Source organism: Eleutherodactylus coqui, chromosome 12, assembly GCF_035609145.1.
Source record: "Eleutherodactylus coqui strain aEleCoq1 chromosome 12, aEleCoq1.hap1, whole genome shotgun sequence".
NCBI classification, from domain to species: domain Eukaryota; kingdom Metazoa; phylum Chordata; class Amphibia; order Anura; family Eleutherodactylidae; genus Eleutherodactylus; species Eleutherodactylus coqui.
In genome coordinates this window covers 84679410-84703444 of record NC_089848.1, presented here as the reverse complement: position 1 = coordinate 84703444, position 24035 = coordinate 84679410, and positions in this window count along the sequence as shown.

Sequence of the window (24035 nt, the reverse complement as noted above, 5' to 3'; positions counted from 1 at the left end):
TTGGTACTGCCACCCTGGGCTCTCCCTGGAGCCTTAATGCCACACTGCATGTGAATGATAGATAATAAATGCAAGGCATTGGTTGGATGTTGGCCGAGATACATGAGCCCACTAACCACTTCACGGTTCCTTGCGTTGTAGTGGGTCCCTACACTAATATAAATGCATCACAGAAGGAGAAATAAAAAATTAAAAACAATCACAAAAAATGGCCGTTACTTACTGACTGAGGAATGCATATAGACGCATACTCTGGCACCCTGTATCCACTATGTGTGGGAGTGAACACCAAGCATCCAGCCCCCCTCATTATCAAGAGGTAGTGTGAGTGGCTGTTATTATCGGTGTCCCGCACAGGTGTTATTGGCTCCTCCATTTGGTAGTCAGCTACCTGCATGGTGAGAGGAGGATGCATCTATTATTGTACGTAGGAGCAGTATTATAGTAGTTATATTCTTGGACATAGGGGCAGTATTATAGTAGTTATATTCTTGTACATTGGGGGCAATATTATAGTAGTTATATTCTTGCACATAGAGGGCAGTATTATAGCAGTTATATTATTGTACATAGGGGCAATATTATAGTAGTCATTCTTGTACACAGGGGCAGTATTATAGTAGTTATATTCTTGTACATAGGGGTCAGTATTATGATAGTTATATTATGGTACATAGGAGGCAGTATTATAGTAGGTATATTCTTGTACATAGGAGACAGTATAATAGCATTTATATTCTTATACATAGGGGTAGTATAATAGCACGTATATTCTTGAACATAGGAGGCAGTATTATAGTAGTAATTTTCTTGTACACAGGGGTCAGTATTATAGTAGTTATATTTTTTACATAGAGGGGCAATGTTATAGTAGTTATATTCTTGTACATAGGGGGCAGTATTATAGTAGTTATATTCCTGTGCATAGGGGGCAGTATTATAGTAGTTACATTTTGGCACATAGGAGGCAGTATTATAGTAGTTGTGTCCTTGCACATAGGAGGCGGTATTATAGTTGTATAATCTGGTACATAGGAGCAGTATTATAGTAGTTATATTCTTGTACATAGGGGGCAGAATTATAGTAGTTATATTCTTGTGCATAGGAAGTAGTATTATGGTAGTTATATCCTTGTACATAGTGGGCAGTATTATAGTAGTTATATTCTTGTACATTATGGGCAATATTATAGTAGTTGTATTCTTGCACATAGAGGGCAGTATTAACGCAGTTATATTATTGTACATAGGGGCAGTATTCTAGTAGTTGTATTCTTGTACATAGCGGGGGCAGTATTATAGTAGTTATATATTTTTGTACATAGGAGGCAGTATTATATTATTTTTATACGTGTACATAGGGGGTGGTTTTATAGTAGTTATATTCTTGTACATAGAGGGCAGTGTTATAGTAGTTATATTATTGTATATAGGGGGCAGTATAATAGTAGTTTTATTATTGTACATACGGGGCAGTACTATAGTAGTTGTATTCTTGTACATAGGGGGCAGTATTATAGTAGTTATATTCTTGTACATAGGGGGCAGTATTATAGTAGTTATATTCTTGTACATAGGAGCAGTATTGTAGTAGTTATATTCTTGTACATAGGGGGCAGTATTATAGTAGTTATATTCTTGTACATAGGAGGAGTATTATAGTAGTTATATTCTTGTACATATGGGGCAGTATTATAGTAGTTATATTCTTGTGCATAGGAAGCAGTATTATAGTAGTTATATTCTGGTACATAGGGAGCAGTTTTATATTATTTATATTATTGTACGTAGGAGCAGTATTATAGTAGTTATATTCTTGCACATAGAGGGCAATATTATAGCAGTTATATTATTGTATATAGGGGCATTATTATACAAGTCATATTCTTGTGCATAGGAGGCAGTATTATAGTAGTTATATTCTTGTACATAGGGGGCAGTATTGTAGTAGTTATATTCTTGTACATAGGGGGCAGTATTATAGTAGTTATATTCTTGTACATACGGGGCAGTATTATGGTAGTTATATTCTTGTACATAGAGGGCAGTATTATAGTAGTTATATTCTTGGACATGGGGGACAGTATTATAGTATTTATATTCCTGTTCATAGTGGGCAGTATTATAGCAGTTATAGTCTTCTACATATGGTGCAGTATTATACCGTGTTTCCTCAAAAATATGACACTTTCTTATATTAATTTTCACCCCCAAAGAGAGACAGTGTTTTTTTATTTATTTATTTTGTATTTTATTTTATTTGGGGGGGGGGGGGTATACTCACCTGGTCTGCAATGTTGCATTTTTGCTCTCTGGCGGAGATGCGGCTGTCCTCTGCACTGAGGTATCTTCTTCTTTCTGGTGACGAGGCTTTGATTACCTTGCCTCCAGCAAAGCGAGCAGTGTGATTAAATCAAGCTCCAGCCATTGACTGCTGGCGCCCCATGAGCTAATAACAGCCATTCAGTGATGTCATTCACTGAATGGCTGTGAATGATTGAGCGCTGGCTCTGATTGGCTGGCGCTTGATCCAATCACAGCCCTTGCTTTGCTGGAGCCCAGGTATTCAAAGCCCTGTCACCAGAAACAAGAGGATTTATCAGTGCTTATATTTCATGCCTCCACTGAAAACAGGGGCAGGTCTTACTTTTGGGGTCGGTCTTAATTTTGAGGAAGCACGGTAGTAGTTATATTCTTGCACATAAGGGGCAGTATTATAGTAGTTATATTCTTGTACATAGGGGCAGTATTACAGTAGTTATATTCTTGTACATAGGGGACAGTATTATAGTAGTTATATTCTTGTACATAGGAGACAGTATTATGGTAGTTATATTCTTGTACATAGGGGTTAGTATTATAGTAGTTATATTCTTGTACATAGGAGCAGTATTATAGTAGTTATATTTTTGTACATAGGGGGCAGTATTATAGTAGTTATATTCTTGTACATAGGGGTTAGTATGATAGTATGTTGTTGATAGGGACAGTTTTATGTTAGTTATATTCTTATACATAGTTGTTATCATAGGAGTTTATTATCGTGGCATTGTATGGGAATTTAACATGTGCCCAGTTCTCCCTCGTTATGCAGCTGATCACTGGAGTGTCTTGGCGAGTGTATTTTCCATTTATCCTTTAAAAAATGTTGTAAAAAATTAACAGCTAATGCTCCTACTGATGCAAAAAAGGCTGCTGTGAAGGACCATGTACAGTAAAGTGAATGGCATGCTTTTAGAAGGATTAACTAGAAAAGTATTCTAGAGTACATCCTCAAGTGCACTTAGCATTCTATTCTCCTTTAAAGGAATCTTACCACCTATACAATGTCGCTGCTTTGTTAATTTGTACCTTCGACTCAGCCATGTTTTAAATGTCTAAACCAATAACTATTCACTTTTATTATCCACCAGGCACCAGGTTCCTAATGATATAGGTCCAAAAGTCTGCACGATGCCACTTAGGGGATGTAATTCATGAGTTACCTGTCTATTCAAAATGTCATTGGTCTCATAAAAGAAGCTCAGGGGAAAAGTCATAGAGCAATAGCGGCAGAAAGCAATGAAGTGATTCTAATATTTAAGACAAGTGTCTCTTGTCTATATCCTCCAGAGCCAGAGCACAATAATATATTATAAGTTTATTCAATAATAAAGAGTGTACATTGGCATAGAAGAGATGTGAACAGGGGGAAATCCAGTTTATTCTGTAACAAATAGTGAATAGTGAAGATTAGACTGTAAATCAGAGCAGGAGAATAAAAGATACAGTAAGGTACACTAACTGTGTATCATAAAGATCGCCAGTGTATTTTAAATGCTACAGCTACATTTAAATTGTGAATGTCATAGCCTAAACCCCAGGAGAAGCTTAAACCTTATTGTTTAAAGGGTATATATACTTTTGCAACCAATGTTTCTTTTTGCCACAATGCATCTGAAAAGGTTGCAATTTTGCAAATAGTCTTGATTAAAATTCTTCTACCGTTTTTTGTATACAGCTCCTATGAAAAGGCAACAACATGAAGACAACATGCAATACAAATGTTTACAATTATTACAATGGGACATTTACCTTTATCTACATAGGAGAACAAACAAACTACAATTTATTTTATACAGCTCTTTTGCAGACCTATGTGTCTCTACGGTAACAGAGTACAAACAAACCCTGTGTAGCCTGATCCTGCAGTTACGTTATATCATATATCAGAATTGGGATTTCTTAAACCATAATCCATTTGATGCAGGCTACATTGGAGTGCAAAGTCCAAGGAATCCTCTAGGTTTCACCCCGAAACCCTGTAATAATATGTGGATTTTGCGGCAGGAGGATTTCCAGGTTGTTGTCCACAGAACAGTTGTGGATGGTAGCATTGGCATTGTTGGATCGACATGTGGACATGAACGAAGCCAAGGGTCATCACTACGAGAGCAGTACAGGAACCAGGCATAGTATCCAAGGATCAAAACAGGAGTTTAATCAGGAATAGCCAGGACAGAGGATCAGAGGTAGTATTACAAACACCAGGCATGGTAGCTGAAGACCAAGCAGACCCTGCCTGATAATCTGCCAAGCCGGGAAGAATCCCAGTAGGTCGCTCTAGAGATGGCCACCCAGCCTCACACACAATGTTGAAGGGAAGTTCACTAAGTCCAAACACAGTGAGTGGCTCGTGAACTATGGAATTCTATCAGGCCACACACTCTTGCAAGCATCTGGAGCAGCAGACAACCAGAGCAGGACTGGCAGGCCAAGTTGGACTTCGTCCTTCTAGGAGCAAGAAGAAGGGAAGGAGAAGATTGCAAGACCTGAAGTAAGTAGCAAAGCAACAGAGGAGTGCCAAAAGACAGAGAGCAACAGCAGTTGGATAGGGGGAAGAGAGGAGAATGAAAAGAAGTCAAATGGAACAAGAGACCTGGTGATGCAAAGGAGGTGGTGAGGAATGTGGAATGAGATCCATTATGTTATAGACAGCTGTAAATGGCTGGCACTCTTGAATGGGTTTGTGTTATTTTGTGGCTGATACCACTTCCATGTGGCTACTGTTGGGCCAAACCACTAATAGTGCCATTATTTTGTCCAACAGTAGCCACATGGTAGTGTCAGTCACAAAGTATCACAGAACCATTAAATAGTGCCATCCATTTAGAGATGTCTATTGTCCAATAGTATTAGCCATATAAAACTGTCTATAGCAAAGTGGGAGACACAGTATATTATTTCAGGGGCACAGTATAATATAATGCATTTTAGGGACATACTGTATATAATTTATTTCTGGGGCCTAATGTGCAGTATAATTTATGTCTGTGGCTCAGTGTGTTTCATCATTTATTTCAGGGGCACAGTATGTATTGTTATATTTTTTGGAGGCATGGTGTGTACTATTATCCCTTTCTGGGGGTATAGTGTATATTATTATTTATTTCTGGGGGGCACGGTGAGTAGCACTATTTTCAAATGACACAGTCCGGTGACACGGTGTGTAACATTATTATTGTCAGATGATCCAAAGATGTGTAAGTGGCAAACTCTGCAGAAACAATACATTGCTGGTTTTCTACCAGATTGGGAAGAAAAGGAAGGAGTCCAGAGGACATCGCCTGTGAATCACTCAGTGTTATTGCGTATTCTTTCTCTGACTGCGTTACATCAGGATTGTGTTTACATGCAACGTATGCAGCATTTTATTTAGCAAAACTACAGCTCACAACTCTCAAAATAGATTGATACCCACTACGATTTGGCCATCCTTCCAGGATCATCTTGCATACAGCCACAGGCTCTAATAATCTTATGCAGAGAAATGGAGTAAAAAAGAGGCTCCAGATTTATTGCAATAAGGACATCCTTTTATGGCCTTCCTTATCAATAAAGGTCCTTATGAGTTTGTGTACAGAATGTAAGAACAGGAATTTCCCCTAATACATTATTCACATTTGCAAGTTTTAATTGTCATCATGATTCATGTTCAAAAGGTTAAAAATAAACAATAAGTTGTTAATTTGTTAAAAAAATGTATACATCATTAGTAAAAAAATCAAGAAATGGGAAGTATATAAGTAATTGCAGAGACACGTCTTAATGGAAATTTCTGAGAGCTACACTATCATCTACATTCTCAGACATATATCACGTTCTTTTATCAGTTTTATTGATAATGAGATCAGATGTTAGTTATATCATATATTTAATTAAACATAAACATGTATAAAGAATATGTAAGCCAGTTAATAGGGTGAGAGGGGGGAATTCAATAGGTGCACACTTATCAACTTCTGAAAACTCCAGAAGCCAGAGCCCCCCTAGGTCACTCGTAACTAGAGATGAGCGAACACCAAAATGTTCGGGTGTTCGTTATTCGGAACGAACTTCCCGCGATGCTCGAGGGTTCGTTTCGAACAACGAACCCCATTGAAGTCAATGGGCGACCAGAGCATTTTTGTATTTCGCCGATGCTCGCTAAGGTTTTCATGTGTGAAAATCTGGGCAATTCAAGAAAGTGATGGGAATGACACAGAAACGGGTAGGGCAGGCGAGGGGCTACATGTTGGGCTGCATCTCAAGTTCACAGGTCCCACTATTAAGCCACAATACCGGCAAGAGTGCCCCCCCCCTCCCAACAACTTTTACTTCTGAAAAGCCCTCATTAGCATGGCATACCTTTGCTAAGCACCACACTACCTCCAACAAAGCACAATCACTGCCTGGATGACACTCCACTGCCACTTCTCCTGGGTTACATGCTGCCCAACCGCACCCCCTCCCCCCCACAGCGCACACCAAAGTGTCCCTGGGCAGCCTTCAGCTGCCCTCATGCCACACCACGCTCATGTCTATTTAGAATTGCGTCTGCCATGACGAGGGACCGCAGGCACACACTGCAGAGGTTGGCACGGCTAGGCAGCGACCCTCTTTAAAAGTGGCGGAGCGATAGCCCACAATGCTGTACAGAAGCAATGAGAAATAGAATCCTGTGCCACCGCCATCAGGAGCTGCACACGTGGGCATAGCAATGGGGAACCTATGTGCCACACACTATTCATTCTGTCAAGGTGTCTGCATGCCCCAGTCAGACCGGGCTTTTTAATTCATAGACACAGGCAGGTACAACTCCCTATTGTGAAGTCCCTGTCGACCCACAGCATGGGTGGCTCCCTGGAACCCACCGGCGGTACACAGAAATATCCCATTGCATTGCCCAACACAGCTGAGGTAGTAATGTCGTGCGTAATACAGGTGGGCTTCGGCCCACACTGCATGCCCCAGTCAGACTGGGGTTCTTTAGAAGTGGACACATGTATTAAAAACTCCGTGTGCACCTACAGCATGGGTGGCTCCCTGGAACCCACCGGCGGTACATAAAAATATCCCATTGCATTGCCCAACACAGCTGAGGTAACGTCAGCTGTAATGCAGGTGGGCTAAAAATTAATTTGATTACACTGTAGGCGAGGGCCCACAAAAATTGCTGTATCAACAGTACTAATGTACATCCCAAAAATTGGCCATGGCCAGCCAAGAGGGCAGGTGAAACCCATTAACCGCTTTGGTTAATGTGGCTTAAGTGGTAACTAGGCCTGGAGGCAGCCCAGTGTAACGAAAAATTGGTTCAAGTTAAAGTTCCAATGCTTTTAAGCGCATTGAAACTTATAAAAATTGTTCAGAAAAATTATTTGAGTGAGCCTTGTGGCCCTAAGAAAAATTGCCCGTTCAGCGTGATTACGTGAGGTTTCAGGAGGAGGAGCAGGAGGAGAAGGAGGAATATTAGACACAGATTGATGAAGCAGAAATGTCCCCGTTTTGGATGGTGAGAGAGAACGTAGCTTCCATCCGCGGGTGCAGCCTACGTATTGCTTACGTATCGCTGCTGTCCGCTGGTGGAGAACAGAAGTCTGGCGAAATCCAGCCTTTGTTCATCTTGATGAGTGTTAGCCTGTCGGCACTGTCGGTTGACAAGCGGCTACGCTTATCTGTGATGATTCCCCCAGCCGTACTAAACACCCTCTCCGACAAGACGCTAGCCGCAGGACAAGCAAGCACCTCCAGGGCATACAGCGCTAGTTCAGGCCACGTGTCCAGCTTCGACACCCAGTAGTTGTAGGGGGCAGAGGCGTCACCAAGGATGGTCGTGCGATCCGCTACGTACTCCCTCACCATCCTTTTACAGTGCTCCCGCCGACTCAGCCGTGACTGGAGAGCGGTGACACAGTCTTGGTGGGGAGCCATAAAGCTGGCCAGGCCCTTAAAGACTGTTGCACTGCCTGGGATGTACATGCTGCTCGATCTACGCACATCCCCTGCTACCTTGCCCTCGGTACTGCGCCTTCTGCCACTAGCGCTGTCGGCTGGGAATTTTACCATCAGCTTGTCCGCAAGGGTCCTGTGGTATAGCAACACTCTCGAACCCCTTTCCTCTTCGGGAATCAGAGTGGGCAGGTTCTCCTTATACCGTGGATCGAGCAGTGTGTACACCCAGTAATCCGTCGTGGCCAGAATGCGTGCAACGCGAGGGTCACGAGAAAGGCATCCTAACATGAAGTCAGCCATGTGTGCCAGGGTACCTGTACGCAACACATGGCTGTCGTCACTAGGAAGATCACTTTCAGGATCCTCCTCCTCCTCAGGCCATACACGCTGAAAGGATGACAGGCAATCAGCCGGTGTACCGTCAGCAGCGGCCCAAGCTGTCTCTTCCCCCTCCTCCTCATCCTCCTCATGCTCCTCCTCCTCCTGTACGCGCTGAGAAATAGACAGGAGGGTGCCCTGACTATCCAGCGGCATACTGTCTTCCCCCGCCCCCGTTTCCGAGCGCAAAGCAGCTGCCTTTATGGTTTGCAGGGAATTTCTCAAGATGCATAGCAGAGGAATGGTGACGCTAATGATTGTAGCATCGCCGCTCACCACCTGGGTAGACTCCTCAAAATTACCAAGGACATGGCAGATGTCTGCCAACCAGGCCCACTCTTCTGAAAGGAATTGAGGAGGCTGACTCCCACTGCGCCGCCCATGTTGGAGTTGGTATTCGACTATAGCTCTACGTTGTTCATAGAGCCTGGCCAACATGTGGAGCGTAGAGTTCCACCGTGTGGGCACGTCGCACAGCAGTCGGTGCACTGGCAGCTTAAAGTGATGTTGCAGGGTGTGCAGGGTGGCAGCATCCGTGTGGGACTTGCGAAAATGTGCACAGAGCCGGCGCGCCTTTACGAGCAGGTCTGACAAGCGTGGGTAGCTTTTCAGAAAGCGCTGAACCACCAAATTAAAGACGTGGGCCAGGCATGGCACGTGCGTGAGGCTGCCGAGCTGCAGAGCCGCCACCAGGTTACGGCCGTTGTCACACACGACCATGCCCGGTTGGAGGCTCAGCGGCGCAAGCCAGCGGTCGGTCTGCTGTGTCAGACCCTGCAGCAGTTCGTGGGCCGTGTGCCTCTTATCGCCTAAGCTGAGTAGTTTCAGCACGGCCTGCTGACGCTTGCCCACCGCTGTGCTGCCACACCGCGCGACACCGACTGCTGGCGACATGCTGCTGCTAACACATCTTGATTGCGAGACAGAGGAGGAGGAGGAGGAGGAGGAGGGTGCTTTAGTGGAGGAAGCATACACCTCCGCAGATACCACCACCGAGCTGGGGCCCGCAATTCTGGGGGTGGGTAGGACGTGAGCGGTCCCAGGCTCTGACTCTGTCCCAGCCTCCACTAAATTCACCCAATGTGCCGTCAGGGAGATGTAGTGGCCCTGCCCGCCTGTGCTTGTCCACGTGTCCGTAGTTAAGTGGACCGTGGCAGTAACCGCGTTGGTGAGGGCGCGTACAATGTTGCGGGAGACGTGGTCGTGCAGGGCTGGGACGGCACATCGAGAAAAGTAGTGGCGACTGGGAACTGAGTAGCGCGGGGCCGCCGCCTCCATGATACTTTTGAAGGACTCCGTTTCCACAACCCTATACGGCAGCATCTCAAGGCTGATGAATTTTGCTATGCGGACGGTTAACGTTTGAGCGTGCGGGTGCGTGGCGGCGTGCTTGCGCTTGCGCTCCAACAGTTGCGCAAGCGACGGCTGGACGGTGCGCTGAACTACACTGCTGGATGGGGCCGAGGACAGCGGAGGTGAGGGTGTGGGTGCAGGCCAGGAGACGGTAGTGCCTGTGTCCTGAGAGGGGGGTTGCATCTCAGTGGCAGGTTGGGGCACAGGGGGAGAGGCAGGGGTGCGAACCGGAGGCGCTGAACGGCCTTCGTCCCACCTTGCGGGGTGCTTGGCCATCATATGTCTGCGCATGGTGGTGGTGGTGAGGCTGTTGGTGTTGGCTCCCCGGCTGAGCTTTGCGCGACAAAGGTTGCACACCACTGTTCGTCGGTCGTCAGGCGTCTCTGTGAAAAACTGCCAGACCTTAGAGCACCTCGGCCTCTGCAGGGTGGCATGGCGCGAGGGGGCGCTTTGGGAAACACTTGGTGGATTATTCGGTCTGGCCCTGCCTCTACCCCTGGCCACCGCACTGCCTCTTGCAACCTGCCCTGCTGATGCCCTTGACTCCCCCTCTGAAGACCTGTCCTCCTGAGTAAGCGTTGCACACCAGGTGGGGTCAGTCACCTCATCGTCCTGCTGCTCTTCCTCCGAATCCTCTGTGCGCTGCTCCCTCGGACTTACTGCCCTTACTACTACCTCACTGCAAGACAACTGTGTCTGATCGTCATCGTCCTCCTCACCCACAGAAAGTTGTTGAGACAGTTGGCGGAAGTCCCCAGCCTCTTCCCCCGGACCCCGGGAACTTTCGAATGGTTGGGCATCAGTGACGATAAACTCCTCTGGTGGGAGAGGAACCGCTGCTGCCCAATCTAAGCAGGGGCCCGAGAACAGTTCCTGGGAGTGCTCCCGCTCCTGAGCAGGTGTTATTGTAGTGGAGTGAGGAGGCTGGGAGGAAGGAGGAGCAGCAGACAGAGGATTCGGATTGGCAGCAGTGGACGGCGCAGAACTGCGGGTAGACGATAGGTTGCTCGAAGCACTTTCTGCCATCCAGGACAGGACCTGCTCACACTGCTCATTTTCTAATAACCGTCTCCCGCGTGGACCCATTAATTGGGCGATGAATGTGGGGACGCCAGAAACGTGCCTCTCTCCTAATCGCGCAGCAGTCGGCTGCGACACACCTGGATCAGGAGCTTGGCCTGTGCCCACACCCTGACTTGGCCCTCCGCGTCCTCGGCCGCGTCCACGTCCTCTAGGCCTACCCCTACCCCTCAGCATGCTGTATTACCAGTGATTTGATTTCACAGGCAGGAAATAAATTGGCGCAAGACTGCAGGCCAAATATAATTTTTTCCCTTTTTGGAAAACGAAAGGCCCCACTGCCTCTAGTGAATGAATAATCTAAGTTTAATAACTGTGCTGTTTTCCTGCTAATGTGTCACAGAACGTGAGGGTAGCAGAGTTATTAACTGTGGCAGAGCAGGTATTTTTTTTCCCAATTAAGGAAAGCAAATGGCGAAGCCAGGAGTAAAACGTAGCTGGGTGCGTATGATTTTTAAAGGTGTCACACGCAACCGACACGTGTCCACCGCCCTTAGGACGGACAGAGGCTGGACAAATAGAATTATTTTCCGTTTTTTGGCACCAAAAGGCAGCACTGCGTATATTCTATGAACATGAGAAGTTTAATAACTGTGCTGTGTCCCTGCTAATGTGTCACAGAACGTGAGGGTAGCAGAGTTATTAACTGTGGCAGAGCAGGTATTTTTTTTCCCAATTAAGGAAAGCAAATGGCGAAGCCAGGAGTAAAACGTAGCTGGGTGCGTATGATTTTTAAAGGTGTCACACGCAGCCGACACGTGTCCACCGCCCTTAGGACGGACAGAGGCCGGACAAATAGAATTATTTTCCGTTTTTTGGCACCAAAAGGCAGCACTGCGTATATTCTATGAACATGAGAAGTTTAATAACTGTGCTGTGTCCCTGCTAATGTGTCACAGAACGTGAGGGTAGCAGAGTTATTAACTGTGGCAGAGCAGGTATTTTTTTTCCCAATTAAGGAAAGCAAATGGCGAAGCCAGCAGTAAAGCGTAGCTGGGTGCGTCTGATTTAGCAATGTTGTTCACGCAGCTCACACGTCTCCACCGCCCTTAGGACGGACAGAGGCCGGACAAATAGAATTATTTTCACTTGTTTTACAAGCAAAAGGCAGCACTGCGTATATTCAATGAATAATAACTGTGTTGTGGCCCTGCCTATACAATTCCTTCCCTGCAGTATCAATGGAGGGTGCAATGCTCTGCAGAAGCGATTTTGAGAAGCAAAAAAAAATGCAGCACAGCTAACAGCAGCCTGGACAGTACTGCACACGGATAAATATGGCCCTAGAAAGGACCGTTGAGGTTCTTGAAGGCTACACTCACTCCTAACACTCTCCCTGCCTATGCAGCACTTCTGTCCCTAATGCCAGGTGCAACGGTCTGCAGAGGCGATTTTGAGAAAAAAAAAATTGCCACTGCTAACAGCAGCCAACACACAGCTATCAGTGGCCCTAATAAGGACCTTTGGGGGGTCTTGAAGCCTACACTAACTACCAATTCTTTCCCTACAGCAGCTCCGGTACAAACAGCACTGTCCCTCATCTAAATCACACGGCATCTGAGGCGAGCCGCGGGAGGGGCCGACTTTTATGTTCGGGTGACACCTGATCTTCCCAGCCACTCACAGCAGGGGGGTGGTATAGGGCTTGAACGTCACAGGGGGAAGTTGTAATGCCTTCCCTGTCTTTCAATTGGCCAGAAAAGCGCGCTAACGTCTCAGGGAAGGAAGTGAAAATAACCAGAACACCGCATGGTGTTCGTTACGAATAACGAACATCCCGAACACCCTAATATTCGCACGAATATCAAGCTCGGAAGAACACGTTCGCTCATCTCTACTCGTAACAACTCTACATCACTTGTCTTAAAATGCAATAGTTTTAAGAATATAGTATTATTCAGAATGACATACAGTTACAGAATACAAGCACTGTTACTAGGAGCTGTAGTTTCACATGATAAAAGCGATGTGCTGGTGGGGAAGTATTTTGTGCATAGAAAAATTTTGGGTAGCCCTGATCAAGTAGATTTATCCAATAGAAAATAGCGAACTATATTTATTATCTTCGCTTCTGGGCTGTTCTTCAGGTCTAAGCTAAAGCAAAAATCCTTGCAGCATGTGAGCCACTATTTCTTCACAATGTGGCACAGGGGAGGATTTCGATATTGTATGTATGCTGGGTTAATGGTTGTGTGCCAGAGTTGTTGTTCAATCCTAGATACCTCCAAGTTTACATTATTAAAGTGAAATACTACAAAACTTAATATAGTAACAAAAATCAAACATTTACTGTAAATATTGAACATATATTATCTATACCATACAAAAATATAAAATTAATCTCAATTAGGCGTAATAAGTGCAAGAGCTATTGTATACATGTAAATATACTGCTGCTCAGGTAACAGTTCCTCCCCTTCCTGAGCATCACCCGTACCAAGCTGTGGGGGTGAAACAATATAAGGTAGAGGCCCATGGGACCCCTAACTAAGTGGTACACCAGTATGTATATATGTGTGTATATATATATATATATATATATATATATATATATATATATATATATATATATACTGTATATATATATATATATATATATATAGTGACAATGTTGGGTTATTGAGTTCACGGGATTACCATTTCTTCCACCTAGATGCGTGGTCGCACCTCAGTAACCTACGTCCAGGCCAGATGTTTAGTAAAAGTCCATTTTTTTTACGGTAACATAACAGACAGCAAAAGTAACATAATCTTCACACTTCTGTTAGAATACGTCACAGTATACACAAATATCTCTACACATCCCTGACTATCTGGCTACTAAGCAACATACTGCTTTTGCCCTCTCTAACATAGGCCTAGTGCCTTAAACACAGAGCAAAAGTCCATCGGTGTCAGGTTTTTTTTTTCACCTGCGTCAATTTGGATGTACGGATGCATGGTACTTAGGAGTAAGACATTCTTAATTTTTTACCTTGGTATACAGTGAGTGATATGTCTTCTTTTTGTAGCAGTACTGTACCATACAATGCTTTCTTTGCCTTGTATATGACTACAGGTACTTCCCTACGAGCTCTATTCATAGTGCCAGCTATATTTGTAGACTTCTCCCTTAAAGGGGTTTTGTCATCAAAATAAAAAAAAATTATACTCACCTGCATCCTGCCCTGCATCACTTTACAGTCTAACCTGTGGAAACAGAAAAGTTAAAAAAACAAAGCATACTCACCTAATCCTGTTGTACTTGGTCCCTCCGTTGTTCAGGTGCCGCACGAGCGCTCATCTTCAGCGGGTCCTGCATGCGCATGCCGCTCCCGTCGTCCTGGCCGTGTCTAACCTCTGCTGTCCACAGAGAGTTGACGGCGAGTGCGAATGCGTGCCAGGAAGGGGGACACATGCGCACTCGCCATCGATTCTCCGAGGACGGCAGAGGTTAGACACGGCTAGGCCAATCAGTGGGCGACGTGTCACTTGTGACGCGTCGTCCACTGACCCGGGCGTCAGTATTTGCTGTCCAGTAGTGGTCGGAGCAGGGGCAGAAGCTGGCACTTTGTCAGCTTCTGCTCTGTGATCGGACAGCTGCCGAGGGAGAGGAGAAGACCAGTAGCCTCCCGGTGACCAGCCCTGTATGGCACAGATGAGTATGTTTGGGTTTTTTTTCATGACAGCACCCCTTTAAGTACTCAGCAATGGTGACACACGTGAAGAAATTATCACAAGTTACATTTCAAAGGTCCCATCAACTTCTTTAAAACAAAGTCGCCAAGATGCTAATTTTCAACCCTAGTCTCGTCCTTCCCAAGATGAGGGAATTCATTTACTAGATACTTAGAATCTTTGTCTGCAGTCATCCAAAATTTCTGGCCGTACTTATCTGGCTTGGATGCCATGAATTGTGTAAATCTACACCGAAATTTATATGGAAAAAGTTGCTTATCAATGGTAATATAAGAACCTGGTATGTAGCAACATTGAGCTTTGGAAATGAAATCATACCAAACTTCAGATATCAAGGCAAACTTATCATCAGTCACTCGCTGAGATCTGGTTGATCGAACGTCAAATCCAAAAATCTTATAAATTCTCTAATTCTATTGTGGCTCATAGTCTCTCTGACAAATGGAGTTCCCCATTTTTCAGACCACAGAGAATCCAACCCCAGGCCCTTTGCACCAATGGCTCCCCTAATGTACATTATTTTTAGAAATGATTCTAATTCCTCAATCATGATTGACCACTCGTTACATTCTGAAACACAGTGTGCTTCTAATTCAGTACTTGTCGCAATATGTTTCAGGAAGTTTTCAGACATCATCAATCTCAAGGCACTGACAGATGTGTTGTTAAAATAATGCTTTGCGTGAGGGGTGGGGTCAGGGCAATCTCTGAAAACATTATGTTCACCCCGTCGGCCACATAAAGCTTCCAGTACAGCTTGATCAGTCCACAAAGTGCCATCTGGTGCCACGATGATTTCACTAACAAGGAGTTTAAATAGGTGTCCATGTGGGATGACAGCATCATGGTCAGGTTGGTCGCCTGCTGCTGCATCATTATCTGCATCATCACCAAGGTGGCCGACAGAGCACTCTTTCTCCTCCACGATCATAGTTTGGCGAGTGCACCCCCAGTCACGACTGACACCTCACCCATGATTCTGGACCTGTCCAAGATCATGTGCAGTCATTGTAGGCTGATGCTTGAGGGAGGTTGTGTCATCTTTGGCACAACTGCAACTGCGGCATCCCCAAACAGGCACTTGTGTCCTACTTGAAGGCCTTGCTGTCCCTCGTGTCAGAACTTGAGATGAACAACTGTAGTTGGATTCATTCGCAGAGAGGTCATTCAATGCAGCAACGAACTCTGCTAATGTCAATCCTCTCTGTCAATAAGCCATGGTGTAACACACAACACACCCATCACTCAGCTAGTGAAACCGTACAAATGACAAAAATTATTATGGTTCATAGAAAAAAAATGTTTATGCTGTGCGGTTTGTCTACCTAGCCCCTTGTTCGTTCTTCCAATTAGTGGTATTTGAGACCAAAAATTATCATGAAAAAACAATGAAATCAAACAAAAAATGTGATTAAAACCAAGATTAAATCCTAAACAATGCGATATTACTGTCAAGAGGGCAAAAGTGTCCCCATGGCGGTTCTAGGTAAAAGCATATTTTTTTTCGAGGGGGTTGATCCCCTGACCAAATTTTTTTTTTGGGGGGGGAAATCGATGTAGACTCTAAATGATGAAGAGTCACAAAAAACTAGCCAGCTGCATCAAAAATTAAACAAACAGCGAGAAGATTAAATTTGAAAGGGGACAGACCTGTCCCCACGGTGGTTCTAGAGTTAAAGTGTCTTGAGATTGTCTTTCATTTGGAAACATCTTCCTCATTAATCAATGCATTTATCCCAAGAACGTGTTCCCTGACACTACGCCTCATCTCACGGGTAGTCATGCTAACATAAAATCACAGGGGCATACTGAAAAATATATAACCCTGTAGTACCCTATTTAATCAGATTATCTAAAATTCTCACTTATGAACCAAATCATAAAAAAAAAACGGAATCTATATTACTACAGGCTACACAGCCTCCACATGGTTTACATCCTCATTTATGCCACAAACTTCCAAATACTTTGCCATGGGATGGTCCTGAACAGTAACTACAAATCAACTCATCCTTAAGTTTTTCCAATCACTTATAAGATACCATTGAAACAGGCAGAATGTGTTTGGCAAACACCTATCCATCAACAGGATGTCCCAGTATTACCCCAGGGCCTTTTTCATTTCCCCCATCATGAAATGTATTGAGTGATGATGAACCTTACCTGTTCTGATACCCCACTTTTCTTCCTCCTAGATATCAACAAATCCTTACGTCTCATATTTTAAGCCTTAATGTATCCTTAATTAATTGTCTGTATCCCCAATCCTCAAATCTCTGTTTCAAATCCTTTGCTTGCTTCTCTAACAAAGCATCACTGAAGCAAAGAATTGACCACTTGGTATATTTTCTATAAGAAATTTCAAATGAGAAAGGTTTGCATGAAGAACCGAATTACTAGCGTGTTCTTTTTGTGCACATCTGAGTGGACAAGGCCACAAGTGTCTACTTGAAACTGAACATCCAAAAAGTCAATAGTAGATTGTCCTTTATTTATAAATCAATTTAATACTCTGATCGCTAGTGTTCAAACACGCCATAATTGTTTCCAAATTTTCTACTTCCCCTTGCCAAATCATAATAATGTCATCAATAAACCAACTTCATATCTAGACTTTATCAATGAACTGCACCAAATTTTAAAAAACTGCCTCTCCCAAAGCGCCAGGAAAAAAATTAGCATACGAAGGTGTGAAAGGTGCCCCCATAGCTGTACTCTGGAGCTGTAGATAGAGGGTCTCACAAAAAATGTAAAAGAATTGTAAGTGCAAACTCCAATAATTTCAAAATGAAGTCTCAAAAATTCTTATCCAAGTCAAACGTACACATAAAGAATTGCACAACCTCAATCTCTTCCCATGCGCAAAAGACCTGTGCGGCGCGAGCAAAAACGGAGCAACCCCATTCAACAGAACAGAAGAGAAGACTGCGCAAGTGCGTCTAATCGAGGGAGAAGAAGGCTTCGCTCGGCGCCATGGAGACGGGGACGCCAACACCGGAGGGGGTAAGTGTATAATTTCTGTATGGCCAATATTTAATGCACGATGTACATTACAAAGTGCATTAATATGGCCATACAGAAGTGCTTAACACCGCTTGCTTGCGCGGGACAACCCCTTTAATGATACAAGACATACAGTAATGTCTTGTGCATTCTGGGTTTGTATAAGGGGGATCAGTAGCAGATCCCTCTCCATACAATGCAGGTGCTGGCTGTTTCTTACAGATCACAACTGTCATCGGGGGCCATGATCAGCGTGTTACCATGCGGCAGTTGCTGGTCCTCCCGGGGCGGTGGTGTGCGGGGTCCCGCGGTCGGCGCGCATCCCCCCGGCTTGTTGTCCGGCTGTCGGGGGCGCGGGTGTCTGGCCGGCATGGTGCTGGTGGCATGCGGCACCATGCGCGCGCGCACCTGCAAGTGCAGCTGCCGTGCACAAACTCCCTTTCATTATGATCTGTTGGGAGTGGGCTGTCTCGCTCTCTCTGCCCCTGGGCGGAGGCTTTTGTTTAAAGGTCTGGCAGGGACTTGCAGTCACTGCCAGTTATTGGTTTCCTTCAGTGTGCTAGCTAGTCTGCCTCTGTAGGTCTCCTGCCTCTATCAGCTTGTCTGCTATAGTTGCTACCATCTGCCAGGTTTTTCCATCTGGCTCGGTTCTGATTAGTTTGCTTGTGTTGGTTGCTTTTCATCTGTCTTTTCTGTCAGTATTCTACCCTTTCCATCCAGGTAGGCAAGCGTCCCTTCTCGGTCCCTAGTGAGAGTAGGGACCGCCGCCCAGTTGCCCGCCTTGGATTAGCCAGGAGTGGAGGCAAGCAGGCAGGGACAGGGGTTGTGGGTAAGATCCAAGGCACCCGGGCTGGTGTATCAAGGGCAGTATACCATAACACAGCGTTAATACTGATCACGACTATCAACACTGTAAACGCCACTGTTGGTTCTGACAGTGGCATTTTAATCCCCCGATTGGTTTTGCAGGGTGATGATGAGATCATGAAGTGCTATTCGGTTGCCATGATTTCCATCGGCCTTCTGAAGGCCCTCTGTGCTGTCATGGCTGATTTCCTATCAAGATATGCCTGTGGCATGACTCAATAGACTGCCTGTCAGATTGTGGTATAATGTAATACTATGCTATTATATTAAACTGCAGAAGCAATCAAACCATTGTAAGTCCACTATGGCAACTAAAAGAAAATTTAAAAATGAGGTAACAAAGGATTAAAAAAATATTTTCTTATATTTATGATAAAGAAAACAAAACAAGCAAAAAAAAAAAAAATACATATTTGTCATCGTTGCATCCTTAAAAGTCCAATCTATCAAAGCAATGCATTATTTATTCCTCACGGTGAGCCTCGTTAGAAGAAAAAAATACAGAACACTTTTTTTGGTCACCCTGTCTCCAAGAAAAAATGTAATAAAAAGTGAACAAAAAGTTGTATGTACTCCAAAATGGTGCCAACAGAGATTACAGAACGTCTCGCATGAAACACGCCTTTGCACAACTATGTTGAAGGAACAATAAAGACGTTATGGCTGCAGAAATATGGCGGGGAAAAAAATTATTTGTTGTTCCAAAAAGATTTTATTTTTTAAAAGTAGTACACCAAAAAAAGCCTGCATAAACTTGATATAGTTATTATCAGACCGACCCATAGAATAAAGCTATCTTGCCATTTTTGCTGCAGTGTGTAAGCCATAAAAAAACAGAATTTAGTTTTATTCTATTTCACTCCGCTTAGAAATTTTTAAAAGTTTTTCAGTACATTATATGGTACCTTAAATAGTACCATTGAAAAATACAACTGGTCCCGCAAAAACCAAGCCCTCATACAGCTGTGTCGATGGACAAATAAAGGTTATGATTTTTTGGGAGGATAAAACTGAAAACAAAAATGAAAAAGAAGGCCATGTCCTAAAAGGGTCAATGATGTAAACTCAAAGGTATTCGGATGCGATCATGTAATCTAGGTGGCCGGTATATTGTTTTTTTTTCATTATACAAGTTGCAGCGCATGCGCACTAGGATGGGTGTTTCCCGGGAAGATCATAGGACTACTATCTAATGTAGGAGCACTCATTTGAGGCCGTGATAAGCACAGTAGCACGGGGGCTCCAGTATGGTCATGTGATGCGAATCTGGTGATGTGTTGGATCACATGGGGCGTGCATTTGAGATATTAGATGTGATGTAACAAATAAGAATAAGACATCACAACATGAAGTTTGGGAGGTACGTGAACTGAAATCTGATTGGTGGATGTTAATATAAAAAACATATGATATTGATATATCCACACCCCCGGTAGAAGCTAGACGCAGAATGCGTCTTGAGAATCGGGGACAGGTTGTCTTGTATTGAAGTGGTTTGTATATGCTCTTTGATGTGATGTCTTTATATGTGGGATTTATGGTTACTGACTATATGGAGTCATGTATTCCACATTTTATATATACAATGACAGCTGCTTTGCATGACTGTTACATCATTTTAAGGTTACACTTGTGAATTGTCAATATATTATTTTTTGGGATACTATGTGGCTCTATATGCATGGATTTTAGGTGTTTTCTGCTGCAGGACAATAGACTGAACCGGATGGAAATGTGTCTTTTTTTCAACCTTACATACTATGTTACTATGCTTTTATGCTATATAGTTATTTGTACCTCCTATGGAAGAATTGGAAACAGCCAGTATCTTCCAAAGCCAGCCCAGCACTAAGTATGTAAATATCATTACTAGTCAGCCATTGACTACTAAAAAAAGCCCTCCACGAAAACACAGGAAGATCTTGAATCTATTGTCTTCCAGCCCACGTCATAGCCGAAGACTTGATACCGGAGCCTTACATTTCATCAAACTCAAACATGCTTGCTGTCTTGTTCCATATTCGAAACCTTTCTTCTCACAGGTTATAAATGGAGGAAAGAAATGTGACAGGAGCCCTGAATGAAGATGACAGAACGGGAAGGACAGAGAGAGAGAAAAAAAAATGCTAATTAATTTTAAAAGGTGCCATCATTTATTCTTGGTTGGCATTCAATTTTCTGTGCATTTCACTTTTAAATGCATGGCTCTTGAGCGTCGAATATTATGGTAATTTCAGAAGTGACTTAGTTTTTCTCCCAAGTAGAGAATGTGAAGCGTATAGCTGATGAACACAAGTTCCAGATGACAAATGGTGCTTGAAGTTTTCATGTCTGCTAATTCAGTTTTGATTAGTACATGAATGGATACTGTAATATAGATGACATTTTTCAGGGAGAATGACCATCTGATTTCGATACATAATGCACTGCTTCACTGCCATTTGCTCTTTGAAGTAATTTCGAATTCAGTGCTAATAATGCAATAAAAAGCCATAGTGCCTGATTTGGGATGCAGTTATCTATGAAGCTGCATCTACATTTGGAAGGTATTAAGAGCCCACTCTGTTCTATTTGGACAAGGATTGTAACTTTGAAATAGTAAATGAGATTTTAAACATATAAAAGCAACAAAATGGGTTTTAGAAGCTACAGACCGAGGTCATAAAATATTAAACAATAGTTGTCAGCCATTAGTGCTTGCAAATGTTGGATGAAACCATTTTTGTTTGCATGGATTCTAGAGATACAAAACCAAAGAGCTACTCAGACGAAATGAAATCAGACCTCCAATTACCTCCTCTATGCCTTTATGCGGTTTAAAATGCATGTAAACAACGCCATGCTTCAAGATTTTGTGTTGAAGTTTGTTTTTTTTACACATTTTGTAGAGCAGTTTTTCTCTCTGGCATTTTTTTAAAAATCCCATGGGAAAGCCATGTATGTGTACATGAGGAATTGATATGTCCCAGTGTTACTTATGCCAGCTCAGAAAACTTGAAAACTCTTCTATCGTTAACAGCCAGAGGTGGCTGAATACACTTCACAATATCCTTCCTCTTATAGTATTGGGGTACTCCTTTAACCCTTTGCAATCCAATTTTGGATTCAGGGTTTCCTAGGGGGCTTTCTCTTTCTGCCATTATACAATGGTGCCGTCTGCTGGCTAAAACCAGTACTGCCATATGGGACATGCTGGAGAGGTCCCGACAACAGAGCGGCCAGTAATATACAGTAAGAATACCCTGTCCTCCGACATCGGAGCTGTACAGCCTTCAATCAGAATGTCTTCAGACTGTCAGAACCGGCAACTCTCGGGGCCGCCGTGCCCGCACCGCCGGTCCGGCCACCCGGGGTACAGGAGCGCGGCGCAGAGGTACCCCGGTTCTTGTGATCTCCCCGGGCCGCTGTAAGACTGGTCGCCGCCGGGTTGCTAGGGAGGCAGCTGGTGCTTCTAGTCGCCTGACTACCAGGCTGGCTTCCCTAGTAACTGTCTGTGCAGCTAGACTGGGGGCGTGCCCCCAGCACCGCCCTGATTAGCCCTGCTGCTGTCAGGCTCCCCGCCCCAATCAGCTTCGGGGGCGGGAGCGCTGACAGCATTTAAATAGGTGTGTTTTCCTCTCAGGCCTTGCCAGTGTTAGTTTGGTTCTCCAGCTGCACCCGCGTTTATCCTGACTGCTCCTGTGACCTCGGCTTTTCTGACACCTGCTTTTGGACTTGACCACGTTTTTGCCTGACCCCTCCGTACTGCGTACCCTCTTGTTGCCTACCCGGATTGTCTGACCATTCTACCGTTGTTTGTCTCAGTGTCTGTTTGTCTTCCGTGTCCCGCTTCCCTAGTGAGGGTAGGGACCGTCGCCCAGTTGTCGCCCTGGGGGTTAGCCCAGGGGGGCACGTAGGCAGGGACAGGGGTTGCGGGATATCTCAGGGACCCCCATATCCCGGACACTGTCCTGACAGTAACACTGGCCGAACGAAGGTCAGACCTTTGCATCCGCCCGGCAACTTTGAGCCCCTCGATGGAGGCCGTGGCGGCTGTAGCGAACCAGGTCCAGGTCCTTACGACCCTTGCCCAGGACCTAACAGCCCGCTTGCAGCCACGGGAACAAGTGGCAGCTGCAGGCCCCATGCAGCCCTCGTCCGCTCCAGGAACTATGTCAGAACCTCGAGCCACGCTTCCGGATTGCTTCTCCGGAGAGAGAGATCAGTTTTTTGCATTTAGAGAGAGCTGCAAGCTCTACTTTGATCTCCGCCCCCACTCCTCTGGTACTGAATACCAGAAAGTGGGAATCGTAATTACCCGCCTGAGGGGAGAGCCCCAAAATTGGGCTTTCTCGCTACCAGCTGACTCTCCAGCCCGACTATCCCTTAACGCCCCCGCCATTTTTCAGGGGTACATGAACTCAGTGTTTCAGGATATCATGGGGGTGTTCGTGGTTGTATATCTAGACGACATTTTGATTTTTTCCTCCGACTTACCGAGTCACCATACTCACGTTCAGACTGTGCTAGCTCGACTCAGACATAACAAACTGTTTGCTAAACTCGAGAAATGTGTTTTCGGGGTACAAAAGATATCATTCTTGGGGTATATCATCACGCCATGCGACTTCCAGATGGATCCTGAAAAGGTGAAGGCCATCACGGAGTGGGCCCAGCCAGGGTCGTTGAAAGCCCTTCAACGCTTCCTCGGCTTCGCCAACTACTATCGCAAATTCATTAAAGACTTCTCCGTGGTGGCTAAACCTCTAACGGACCTCACCAGAAAGGGGGCAGATGTGAGGACCTGGTCTTCTGAGGCTCTGAGGGCCTTCAATACCCTAAAGGCGGCGTTCTCTTCTGCACCTGTCCTAGTACAACCGGATCTGTCCAGCCCTTTTGTGGTGGAGGTAGATGCCTCTGAGTTTGGTGTGGGAGCAGTACTGTCCCAAGGTCCCTCCACTCTCACCAACCTTAGACCGTGTGCCTATTTTTCTAGGAAGTTTTCTTCCACCGAACGGAACTATGATATAGGCAACCGGGAATTGCTGGCGATTAAGTGGGCTTTCGAAGAGTGGAGGCATTTTTTGGAAGGAGCCCATCACCAGATCACGGTACTCACAGACCATAAAAACCTCACCTATCTAGATTCCGCTAAGAGGTTAAATGCTCGGCAAGCCCGCTGGGCCTTGTTTTTCTCTCGGTTCAATTTTGTGGTTACCTATAGACCCGGTTCTAAGAATGTCAAGGCTGATGCCCTGTCTAGGAGTTTTGGTTCTCCGGAACCTTCCGAGCCGGAGCCTGAGAGCATTCTCTCCCCTGGGGTGGTCCTCGCTGCTGTCTCCTCCGACCTTTCACCTCTCATTCACGCCGCTCAACAATCTGCTCCTGAAGCCCTTCCGGAAGGCAAATTATTTGTCCCGTTGTCACTGAGATTGAAAGTGTTA